Source organism: Phocoena phocoena, chromosome 15 (assembly GCF_963924675.1).
Source record: "Phocoena phocoena chromosome 15, mPhoPho1.1, whole genome shotgun sequence".
In the NCBI taxonomy this organism is placed as follows: domain Eukaryota; kingdom Metazoa; phylum Chordata; class Mammalia; order Artiodactyla; family Phocoenidae; genus Phocoena; species Phocoena phocoena.
Genome location: NC_089233.1, coordinates 46,104,873 through 46,117,242, shown reverse-complemented (window position 1 = coordinate 46,117,242; position 12,370 = coordinate 46,104,873). Strand labels below are relative to the sequence as shown.

The window sequence follows — 12,370 nt, the reverse complement described above, 5'->3', positions numbered from 1 at the left end:
TATTTTCGCTTTTTGTAATTTTGGCCTAAAATAAATCAGTGTTGCTATTATAGCAAGTATACTAATTTTTTTTTTTTTTTCTTGCGGTACGTGGGCCTCTCACTGCTGTGGCCTCTCCCGTTGCGGAGCACAGGCTCCGGACATGCAGGCTCAGCGGCCATGGCTCACGGGCCCAGCTGCTCCGCAGCACGTGGGATCTTCCCGGACCGGGGCACGAACCCGTGTCTGCTGCATTGGCAGGCGGACTCTCAACCACTGCACCGCTAGGGAAGCCCATGTATACTAATTTTAATTTTCTTCTCTTGTGTCCATGAGACACAAACACTTATAGAAATAATCATGAATATTAATATTACCAACGTCCAGATCATTAATAATAATTCCTACATTGATTACATGTTTATCAGATACACACATTTATAACATTCATTATCTGTGTATTTTTATTTCTTATCTACGTTGTTTTTAGTATGTAATACATGGAACTCTTGGACAAATATATAAGTAAGTTTAAAAAGCCTAAACAATATTTTTCTGAAGTTGAGATAAGTTGATTTATCAAGGTAAAGATGATATCCACATTCTTACTCTTCACTCATTCTTTCATGCATTCATAAGCATGAAGTGATGATGGTGAGAAATTGACAAGGGTATAGCATTTAGCAAGAGGGATAGGTCCTGTATCTGCATTGCTGTTATCAAAGACATCACATGTTGAAAAGTCTTAAGAAAGTATGAAGTGTTATAGGAGTTTGAAGAGAAAAAGTATTGGGGGGGATGAAGTGATCAGAAAAGGCACCTAGTATATTGGATGACTGATTAAATAAATGAGTTTTCCAGTGACACAGCTTAACAATATATCATCATTTTATTCATTAAATAATGGTATATGGATAGATACAGATATAGTCTTCTACAAGGGACATTAATTACTTAGAGGTCAATGACAATTTATTCCTCTTTCAAATATTATTGTATTGCTGTGGATTCGAAATAATTTCCTATTAACAGCCTATTGAGGTGAAAGTTTTATTGGCTCTTCTTCAAGGAGAACAGTGACCTAATGTTTCACTTAGAAAGGCTACCAAGTTGCTCTTAGAGTTTAATGGATTCAATCTTAGAGAATAGATAACTAAGGAACTGTACCTATCTCCTATATTGGTTCCTTTATGATTTTCTTATTCATTCACTCCACAGTATATACGTACTGATGATTTGATCTTATGAATCAACCTTCAACTGAGGAACCTCTTCACTCAGAATGGCAGATACTTGGGAAATATTTTCCATTTTCTTGGCCATCTAGGAGAACTCAGTTATATGAAATAATATTCTGGCAGCCACAAAACTATGTGCACCATCCAAAGTAGCCAACCTAAGGAACCTTTAAAAAAATGCTCTCTAAATATTTCTCAGTCATATATAGGTTTCTTTTTTTCTTTCATGTTCTCCAGATTTTGATGAGGAGTTTAGATCCACTTATAAATTGTATAAAATACAATTGATTTTTATATATTGATCTTGTATCTTGTGACACTGCTGAATTAATGGATCCTCTGAGGGCTTTTGTGGCTTTTTTTGCGACTCCTTGGGATTTTCTATGTGGACCATTATGTCATCTGCAAATAAGGACAGTTTCTTTTCTTCCTTTCTGATCTGCATAATCTTTATTTTATTTCCTTGCTTTATTTCACAGTCCAGGAGTGGTAATAGTGGGCTTCCTTGCCTTATTCCAAGTCTTAGGGGGAAAACATGAAGTATGATGTTAGCTATAAGTTTTTGTTAGATGTGTCTTATTAAGTTGAAGAAGTTCTCCTCTTTAGTTTTCTGAGAATTTTTATTGTGAATGATGTTGAATTCTGTCCAATGCTTTTTATGCATCAATTGATATGATGATGTGTTTCTAAAAAATCTGTAAATGTGGTGAATACATTGATTGGTTTAGAAGAACATTTTTAATGTTTATTCAATTTGTGATTAGAAATTAGTCATTCTTGCTCAATAAACAAACATTTCATCTGTGATCAACTAAACTGTTGAATGTTCATGAAAGGAGAAAAAAAAGATAAAGCTATGGAATCTAATATAGTGTTAATATTAGAAATAAACAAAGAAGAGACCCATAGGCATTCATGATAGTGTACAGGTTAACTTAGTTTCTATTAAACTATATTACTATATCCCTGGTATTTCTTTCTTTGTTTATTTTCTGCTACCACCTCTTCTTCTTTGTGAAGCTGGGTGTTCCGTGAATTGAGAATGCCCATGGAGTCCAGATTCAGGAGGCAAGTGGCCATCTGCTTATTTAGTGAGGACACATTTAATCATGTGCTGTAGAACCATTCTGTTAATAGAAGACCTAGGAGCCTCCAGTTTCAGCATTCCGTCTCTGACAGGGTAGAGCGAAGACAGTGTGAACATGAAGATGAAATAATATCACTGTGTAGACCTATGCATGGTGGGAAAAGAACATTTAAACTTTATAAGAAAAAGTTTCAGAAGACACAGGATAATATGTTGCTTTTATAGGACAATGACATAAATTCGGGGCAGAAGTGACCAATTGGGAGGGTTTTCTTGTACCATTAGCTTTGACCAAGTCAAGGAGATAAGACGGTGCCCACTGTGATTGACCAGGAAAACCCACTGTATCGTGGATCATTTGTTGCATAAACTCCACTGCAGGCAAACATTGCCCATCCAGCCCTGACCTGTCCTACATGCTTAGATTGTATTGCTGCAAGAAGAAAAGAAAGAAATACGGATCCACAGATTCATTGGAGAGCAATAGAAGCTCAAATTTAGTGTACTATAAATAAGTGCTATAGAGATGGAAGGCAAGATAGAGTATCATTATTATCCAGTATTTTTATAGCACTTTATATTTGCAAATGGCTTCACAATCCAGCATAATGAATCTGCAGGGGGCTGGTGGAGGGAAACGTTGCAGGTTGCAAGGAGTAGCAGTTAACACATCCATTAACAGTGCTCCACGTACATTTTTATTGTCTGGATTGTTCACGTGAACTCACCTCTCTTATTTTCTCTACAACATTTTTTTGGTAACTTTGGTAATTACTGATAAAATTTTAACGGATATGTTTAACTTTCTTTGGTTTTAAATTTCCTGGTACAAGCCTGACTTTCTGTGAATATGTTACTGCCTAGTATACAAGCATGAGAACTGGGTTAAACTAAGAACTTTTTTATTCTTGATAAAACAGTGACCAGCAAGGCCTTCATGACTGTGCTTATTATTTTTCTTTAAAAATGTCCAGGCTTTTTAAATTTTTCTGTCTCCTCCAAGCCACCTCCCTATTTAAATAAGCACAAATGCCACTGTACCAAGGTATGTTAGGGACCTTATGTGTATTAGCCAGCTGTCCAGTTGGGAGTGCCACTTTGAAGCTTCCTGCCCTATTCTTCCTGTAAATTCTTCTGTACTTTCAGCACAGGTGCCTTGTTTTGTTTTTACTATGGAAAGAACTGTCACTGTACCCAGGCATGTCCCCTCTGTTCTTCCCCGTGTAAAGATCCTTTAGCTCATTATGCATTCAGTGTTGGGGGAATGGTTGCTGGTGGTTCTGTTTCTCTTGCTTTTATTGATCGTCCCTCCATCAGCCTGTATCAAAGTCTTAATTCTCATAGGAGTGGAATTCAAGAATTTCCAGAGATTTACTTAATAATGAATTAATGACTGAGTTATGAGTCATGTCCATGATTTGTCAGATGTCTTCATCAGATCATTGCAAGTATGAGCACCTTCATGCCTTCCTTTCCTCTCTCATAGCTTAGAATGTGGATCAAGGACAGTGCTTGGTACATAGTAGGCCCTCAACGGGTGTGTGCTCACCAATGAACTGAGCTCCTCCAGGGATCCTTGTATGAACTGGAGGTTGCAAAAGCATTACCTTTAAGTTTAAAACCTAGTGTGGGCAATGTGAAAGAAAAATTGCATGAACTAGGAAATGTGTTTGATCCAATTTGTTTCCTCTAAAATTCTAGTAGCTGTAGAATGGGAAAAAAATGGAAGTCTCAAGTGAGTCTTAGGAGAAAAAGTTAAAAGATAACAAAGTTTAATCTGTTCACAGCTGTTTTACTAACAAAGGCAGAAAGAAATTCAACAGTGCATTTGTTGGAAAGAATCACATTTTACTCTGGTTAAGAATATGCTGAGATTTGCTTTTTAGGGCAACTTGATAATTGTACCACACATCACTTTTTAAATAACTGGAAAATATGTTCTGTGCTTCTAAATTATACTCTGAGGGTCAGAAATTTAAGGCATATGTTTTAAATCAAAGGCAGTGCTTTGTAGAGAATATACTTATATTTCTGAATATTGAAAAAAATCTATGTAAAGATGTTATAATGAGAAAAAAAAAAAAAAAAAAACTTGTGCCTTGTTCCGTAAGTAACAAACTCAGAACCTCTCTATCTAAACTTCTGAGCCTTTTTAGTAAAAATATGAGGAGGAAAATATTTTTTATAATAAGTAAGATTTCTGCTTTTATGCTTTAATTACAATGAGGAGAGTTTTCTATTTGATAAGAAAAATTACATTTCTTTCAAAAGAGCAAATTGATCACACAAAATTTTAACCTGGTTGCAGTTAAAGAAAAACAAAGTTGTCTAAAGTTATATCCACTAAGAAAAACCCTGGAATGTATTTATCTTACCCTCAACTGGTTTTACAATGTAGAAAATAAGGGAAACAAATTGAAATGTCAAGGTCCAAAGGTTACTGTTAATTTCAACTGGACAAAAAAAAACACTTTTCTTGCTTTAAACTCAAGAAGAATCTACTCAAGTAAATAAAGATTTAAGGCCTTAAGGTGATGTCCAACAGGTAGCCAAACATAGAGGCAGAAGAGAATGGAGGAGGATATCCTAAAAGTTTTAGTTGTCACCTTTGAATGTAAAATTCATCTTCTCCTGAACATTTTCCAGCTTGGACCAGCTTTTTGTGTCCAGTGAGCCCTCGTTTAAAATATGAAGAAAATTAAGTTATGGAAAATTTCAATCACCTTTTTATTCAGTATTTTTTCCACTAGCTTCTTACCTAACTATACCAGAAACTTCTACCATGTTCTGATCCTAGTGCTGTTAATATCAACTATCAGAAAATTAAAGTGACATTTTTGGAGGAGAATGAATATATTGATAAGAACTTTTTTTTTTTTTTTTTTTTCGGTATGCGGGCCTCTCACCGCTGTGGCCTCTCCCGCTGCGGAGCACAGGCTCCGGACGCTCAGGCTCAGCGGCCACGGCCCACGGGCCCAGCCGCTCCGTGGCATGCGGGATCTCCCGGACCGGGGCACGAACCCGCGTCCCCTGCATCGGCAGGCGGACTCTCAACCACTGTGCCACCAGGGAAGCCCCACTGACACAATTTTTAAAGAAAAAAATAAAAATCATCCATACTCTCAGTACTGTAATTCAACTCTTCTCCTTCCTCCTTCACCCTTCTTGTGCTATCTGAGCAGAGAAGTAATGTTGACATCTGCTTTTGCACATTGCATCCTTGTGTTGTCACACCAATCATAACTTTGGTGTTTAATCTTGAAACACTGTTTCATCAATTTAATATCCATAATCTATTAACTATTTCCCTGTCTGGAGACATGTAACTTGTTTAACTTTTTAAAAATATTGTAGAAAATTTTGGAAACATTGTTTCTGCCCATAAACTTTTTCTTGTTTTGAATTATTTCCTTGGAATAAATTTCCTCTGGGAGTCAAACCATATGCATATTACTTTTTCATTTTTACAATATTATTTTCTGTAGTAGTATCAATTTACAGTACTACTAGGTCTTCATTAACATGAGTTTCCCTTTAGAAAAACAGCTTTTCAAACACCATTATATTAAGCCCAAGGAGCCAATAAACACTTCCAAGATCATTACCCAAAAAAGAAAAAAAAAAAGATAAAGAAACCCAGCATCTTTTAAGTTAGTAAGACTTTTAAAACTCCTTATTCTACCTAAGGAAGCCTCTGAATATAAAATTTTGTAAATAGGAGGATTATTTAACGATATATGTTTCGGATATAAGGAATTTGACATTTCTTGATATTACCTATTTCTCATTTTGCCTTAATTCTTACGCATTAAAGTAGTAAACTGTGTATATCAGAAATCACCTTAGTATTATCACTTGGTATAGGTTGCAATAAGAAGATAAATACCTTCATGAACTGTACTCCATATTTTTTCCATTTTCAGAGGTCTGTTGGTTTTTTCTAAAATGTCACATTGGCGGTGAAGGGATCACTTTTGCCCTCGTTTGTTTCCAGAATAGTTTCCCAACCTAAAGTTTTCTTTTAGCTGGAGGATCGCAAAACGTTATTTCTCAAAATATATTATAGAGAACACAAGTACCTTAGGATGAAATTTCCGTAAAGAAAAGAAAAGAAAAACATTCAGTAAAAGTACGAAATGGGTTCTTAACCTCAAAGCATCTCAAAATGTGGTCTCTGGACTACCAACAACCACATCATTTGGAAACTTGTTAGAAATGTAAAATCTCAGTACTACCCCAGACCTACTGAATCAGGAAACTCCAGAGGCGGAATTGGCAATCCATATTTTAACAAGCCCTTCGGGTGGTGATGCCAATCACTAAAGTTTGAGAACCACTGCTTTAGCTTCTTCTTGGCAATTTATAATGTTATTACCTTATTAAAGTTTCTGAGAAGGGCTGGAGAGGAAAGAAAAAACACATACCACAGCACAACAAAAATCTCTAAATCTTGTTTGCCCAAAATGTTGACCATGGTAGACTTACATTTCATCGAACACCACACTCTTATAGAAATACAGTGAGTCTCGGTTCAAATTGCAGTTGCTAGCTTCAACCTGAGTTGTCAATACATTTACATGTGTGCGTTAGTGTTTGATGTTTTTCTTATGAGTAGACCATGAAGAAAACCATAGCCCTTTCTTAATCATAGCAGGATACTTTATTGCCTGCTGAGTTGATTCACCTCTGCTATCCTCCAGCACTTGCCTGTAGTGTATATCTTAATATTAATATATCTGAGCATGTGTGTCTTGTATGAGATGTATCATAATGGCTTCTGTGTTACCAAAACTGATAGGAAAGACTCTATTTGCAGTTGCTTACTATTAGAGATGATTGTGTATCTGAGTAAGAAGTGAGTGATAATATTCAGTGAGTGAACAGATCCTAAGTAAAATAAATTCAGAGCCTTTGGACCAAATACTTATTATCTGACAAGGGGGAAAAAAGCCACGTTACAAAATGAGAGTATAAAATTAATAAATAAAATAAAATAAATAAAAGGGAAAGTTGGAAATCATTATCTTTATATATGCTGAAAAGTTACAAGATGAGTCTTTCGCCTATTGTTTGTTGCCAGTTCAAAGGTTAATGGGAAAATACTGTTTTGATAGCGAACTTCTGATGATTTAATAATAGTGATCAAGCTTTATGCATTTTATTTAAACATCTATAGGCAACATCCTCTTTTAGTAGCTCTCTCTATACCTTTTGCAAAAAAAGGGAAAATGTTATGTTTTATCTCAACAAGAAGGTCTTGATTTGTATATGTTTTATCTTTGCATGTCTCTTATCCTGTGAGTTTAAATTACAAAGATATTCCATAGTTCAAATGAGCATGAAGTTGTTTGGTAAACTGAGATTACATAGCTGCAGAACCCTTGGTAGATGGTATCTATAGATAGAGGTACCTAACATGGAAGGTCTTCTGAACAATATAAATGGCCCTTTTTCAAAAAGAAGTGGAGAGGAGGAAAGCCTACAGCATTGATTTAAAAGACTCTAATTAGAATTAGGTTCCGATAATTAGATCCCAGTAGACTGAGTTCAGACTTTCTTTTCCCTCAAACAAACAAAACGTAGAGTGTAGGATGTCATTTCTGCAGGAATGAAAATAGAAATGGAATTTTAAATGAAGATTGTGAAGCGAAATGAGGCATTTTAATTCTTGCACCTGGAATCATTTCATAATGAAATGCAAATTAATTCTAAAAACCTCTGACCTCTGTTTTTGCTGATTACAGCCTAAAATCATTCATTTAATTTTTAGAAAAAGAGAAAATGCATGTCAAGATGAAACTATTTAGTACATATACCTTGAATTTCACAATAAAGTTATATGATTGTCTCCAGGGTTGAATGATTTCACATTTCTATTGTGAACAAAGATCAAAGACCAAGGATGGAATATTTGATATAAATTGGAAGTGAATCTACCACGATTATTTGAAATTGTTCATTGGCTTAAAATTGTACTTATCCTTCACCAGTGAGCTCTTATGGGTTGTTTACTTATTGTAGATTCTTTATTTCTAAATTTCCAAAAGAAGTAAAACTTGAACTTCCTTTTCAGCTTTGAAAAATATAAATCTGAGTTCCGTTAAGTAGCATTTAAGAAAAAGACAGACTCTAGATGGCAGTTTCACGTAGATGTTTAAGTAAGAGTTTATGTTTTTGTGATGTAGAGTATATATGAGTTGATGGAGGGATGAAGGACTTTTAAATCTCCTGGAGTCTAGCCCAATTACCTCTTGCTTTCTTTATCATGTTGACTGATGTCATCAGTTTATCTAGCAGGGAAACAAAAACTGGAATGTCATTAAAAATATGCACCACCAAAATATTACTATATATTTAGATGAACAAATAGAATATTCATCGATATTCATAAAACAGTTGTATGAGATCGGGAGACTAGAATATAAATTTTGGATCTAATGAAAAGAAGTCTTCTTAATTATTTATACCCACACCTCCTTCTAAAAAGAATTTGAAGCTATTTGCAATAAGAAAATATTGACTTTATTTTTTTAACCTTGAATAGAGATGAAAAATTGGAACGTATGCAAAATGAAAAAAGCATAAGGCAGGGTGGTAACCCATAGATCTAATATATTATAATTTCTTCCACTGCAGGGGGCATGGGTTTGATCCCTGGTCGGGGAACTAAGATCCCACATACCACATGGCACGGCCAAAAAAAAAAATATATATATATATAATATATACAATAATTTATGTAAAGTTAGACTCTGAAATCCTTGTGAATAAAAGCAAATAAAACCTCTATGTTGATATTGTCTTAATTTTTGACTGTAAATATAGTGAAAGTTTTGTTAGGTCTAAGAGTATACAGTATGAACACATTCAGTAAATGTTTACCGATGGCTTTCATCCATAGGCCACCTTGTTGAGTCATCAATATCTGAGTCATCTTTTAAAAATCTCTCAGTGTTTTCATTTTATTCTTAAATCATTCAGAACCAACCAACCAACCCAAAAAAACCTGGTACTTTATTTACTTCATTTTATTTCACTGCTCAGCTTGTTAATATTGGAAACCTGAGCAGTAGGATGGTTTAGTGATTGACTGGGCTCCCCATCACAGCTTGCTTTTCAATATAAGAAATTAGAATAACGGTTTTCAAATCTTGTCGCCTAGAGCAGCGGTCCCCAACCTTTTTGGCACCAGGGACCAGTTTCATGGAAGACAATTTTTCCTCAGGTGGATTGGGTGGTGGGGGGGCCGCAGTGGGGGGGGATGGTTTAGGCAGTAATGCTGGCGATGGGGAGCAGTGGGGAGCGGCAGATGAAGCTTCCTCGTTCACCACTCACCTCCTGCTGTGCGGCCCGGTTCCTAACAGGCCGTGGACTGGTACCGGTCTGCAGCCCAGGAGTTGGGGACCCCTGACCTAGAGTCCTCTTAGAGGTTTCAGTAGCCATTTCCTAGGTAAGAAGGGAGGATATTTTACCCAAACTACTTTACCCAGAACAACTTAGCTTTTCTTTTTTTTTTTTTTTACGATGCTGGATTCTACTCAGCTTTGCTTTGAAACAAAGTTCTGCTGAAAGCAATTTGATAACTGTGCTACTGGAGAAGGAATTTGTAGCTGATTCTGAGGGGTAGGTTTGTGCAACCTCTAACCAGGGGATCCTAACTCAGATTGATGCTTTTCAGAATGTTTGCGATGTTTAGGATGGTGTTTAGAATGTTAGTAATCCCCTGAAATTAAAGGAAAATTTTATATGTTTTACTTGTAATGTATCTGGAGGGAAGACCAATAGTTTTCTTTGGTTCTTTTTGTATTATTATTACATTTCAGAAATGCACAAGGAATACAAAAGAAGCACCTAGAATTAATATTAATTAATTTCTTAATAAAAGAAATAAAACATAATAGAAAAAGTTGAAATCCCTCCTTTAAATCTTCCCAAATATATTCCCTTTGTTTTCTCCCCAAATGCGTGTACTGTCTTTAATTTGATGTCTTTGATCCCTATCTGTTTTCTCACACTTTTACTACATATGTAAAGTTATTCATTAAAGTATATATTGTATTGATATTCATTAAAGTATATATTGTATTAATTGTGTGTTTTTGAAAATTTTCATAAATTTTATACTCTGAATATCATTGATCATCTTTTTTTCTTACATCACATTTTATTTTTGATTTCCATGTTGATACATATAGATTCTCATTCATTCATTTTAATTGCCGGCTGCAATTCCATATCATGAATATGTCACATTTAATCAGTTAATTTAATCTCTATGGAAAAATATTAAAGTGCCTTCTATCCCTTCACTTTGACAGACCAGACAGCATGGCAGTTAACATCCTTGAACACATGTTCAAGGGTTAAACTAGGCTGGGTGTATAACTAGAAGTGTACTTGAGACTCATAGACTATGCATTACTTCAACTGTATTCATAAAAGCCAATGTATTATCCAAAGTGGCTGTGGTTATTTACACACTCCCTAGCATTGTATTAGGGCTCATGTTTTCTTGCATTCAACAGTGGCATACTCAGACTGTTATTTCAGCCAAATGAGTATGAAATAGCATCTCATTGCTGCTTTAATAGGCAGTTCTCTGATTACCAGCAATGTTAAGTATCTTCCCAATTTACTTACTGTCCATTGGGTTTCTATTCTGTGGATTACCCTTAATGAACATTGCTCATTTTTTTCTTGTTGTAATATAGGAATTCTTTATATATTTGTTATATATCTTTTGCCAATTGTGTGTGTTGCTAACTTTTTTTTCTCATACTACAGCTCTTCTTTTAAGTTTTTCCATGGAGAATTCAGCATGTTTTAAATTTTATTGTCAAAAAATGTACAGAACCTTTTCTTTATAGTTTCTGCCATTCACACCTTATTTTAAAAATCCTTCCCTATTACCATTTTATAAAACTATCCTATCAATTCTATAAATTCTTGTAAAAAGGTTAAAATTTTGGCCCTTATATTTAGACCATTAATCCATCTGGCCTTCTTTGATAGGCCATATTTCTATAAATGTACAAATTTATTTCTATGACCACTTTTTGATACATTGATCTATCTCTGCTCCAGACTTAAACTGTCACAATGACTCTTGCTTTATAATCTTGATAACTGGAAAGGCAAAGCCCTATATTTCTTATTTATTATCTTCCAAGTTGATTTAACTATTCTTGACTTTTCCTCCTCCCGTAAAATTATAGGATAATTTGTTATTTTTAAATGAGTTTCTTTGGGGATTTTTATTGAGGTATCATTAAATTTGTAGATTAGTTTGATGAGGATTGATAAGTTTCTTAAATTGAGTCCTCCAATCCATGAACATTGTATACTTATGCATATTTTTACATTTTCCTTGGTAAATATTTGTATTTTTTTTTAGGATAGCTTTTAATATCTTTATCTTTTATATGTATGTGTTGTAAATTCATTTTAACATGTCTGAATTTGCTTTTATTTATCCTATTCTGGTGTATATGTTTTTGTTTTTTCCCCAAGATGGGTACTCATGTCTTTCTTCAGCTCTGGAAAATGCACAGTCCTTATTGCTTTTCTTCCATTTTCTCTATTCTTTTATTCTTTCTGGGACTCTTGCAAGAATATATCTATATCTATACCTAAGTTTGACTATATTGTCAAATATACATAAAATCTTGCAAAAGTTCCAGAAAGAATATATATTCATATATGTAGTCACATATGTGTGTGTATGTGTAGATGTATGAATATATCTGTGTATCGTCTTTCATAGTTCCTGAAGCTTTTTCATATTTTCTAACTATACCATCATAGTTATAATAGTTATATAGTTATATGACATTATAGTTATATAGTTACCATTAGAGATATACTATTTATATCTTTATATAATTGCCTTCCACTTAAGATTCATTTGAAGTATGGATCACAGTTGTCCCTGGACCCAGCTTTCCCTGAGTCTATGCATTTTTCCTCTATACAGTTAGGTTTGAAGATTATAAACATTTGATTTAATTTATCTTTGGAAATTCTACTCCCAAAAGAATAAAATACTAGAATAAAACACTATTCCTGA

General features: G+C 34.5%; 1 protein-coding gene across 1 annotated transcript in view; it reads left to right on the top strand.

Annotated features, from left to right (window-relative positions):
- Positions 1 to 12,370, top strand: part of MACROD2 (mono-ADP ribosylhydrolase 2) — a 1,967,591-nt gene that overhangs the window by 1,312,898 nt on the left and 642,323 nt on the right. The gene's annotated exons all lie outside the window — the stretch shown is intronic.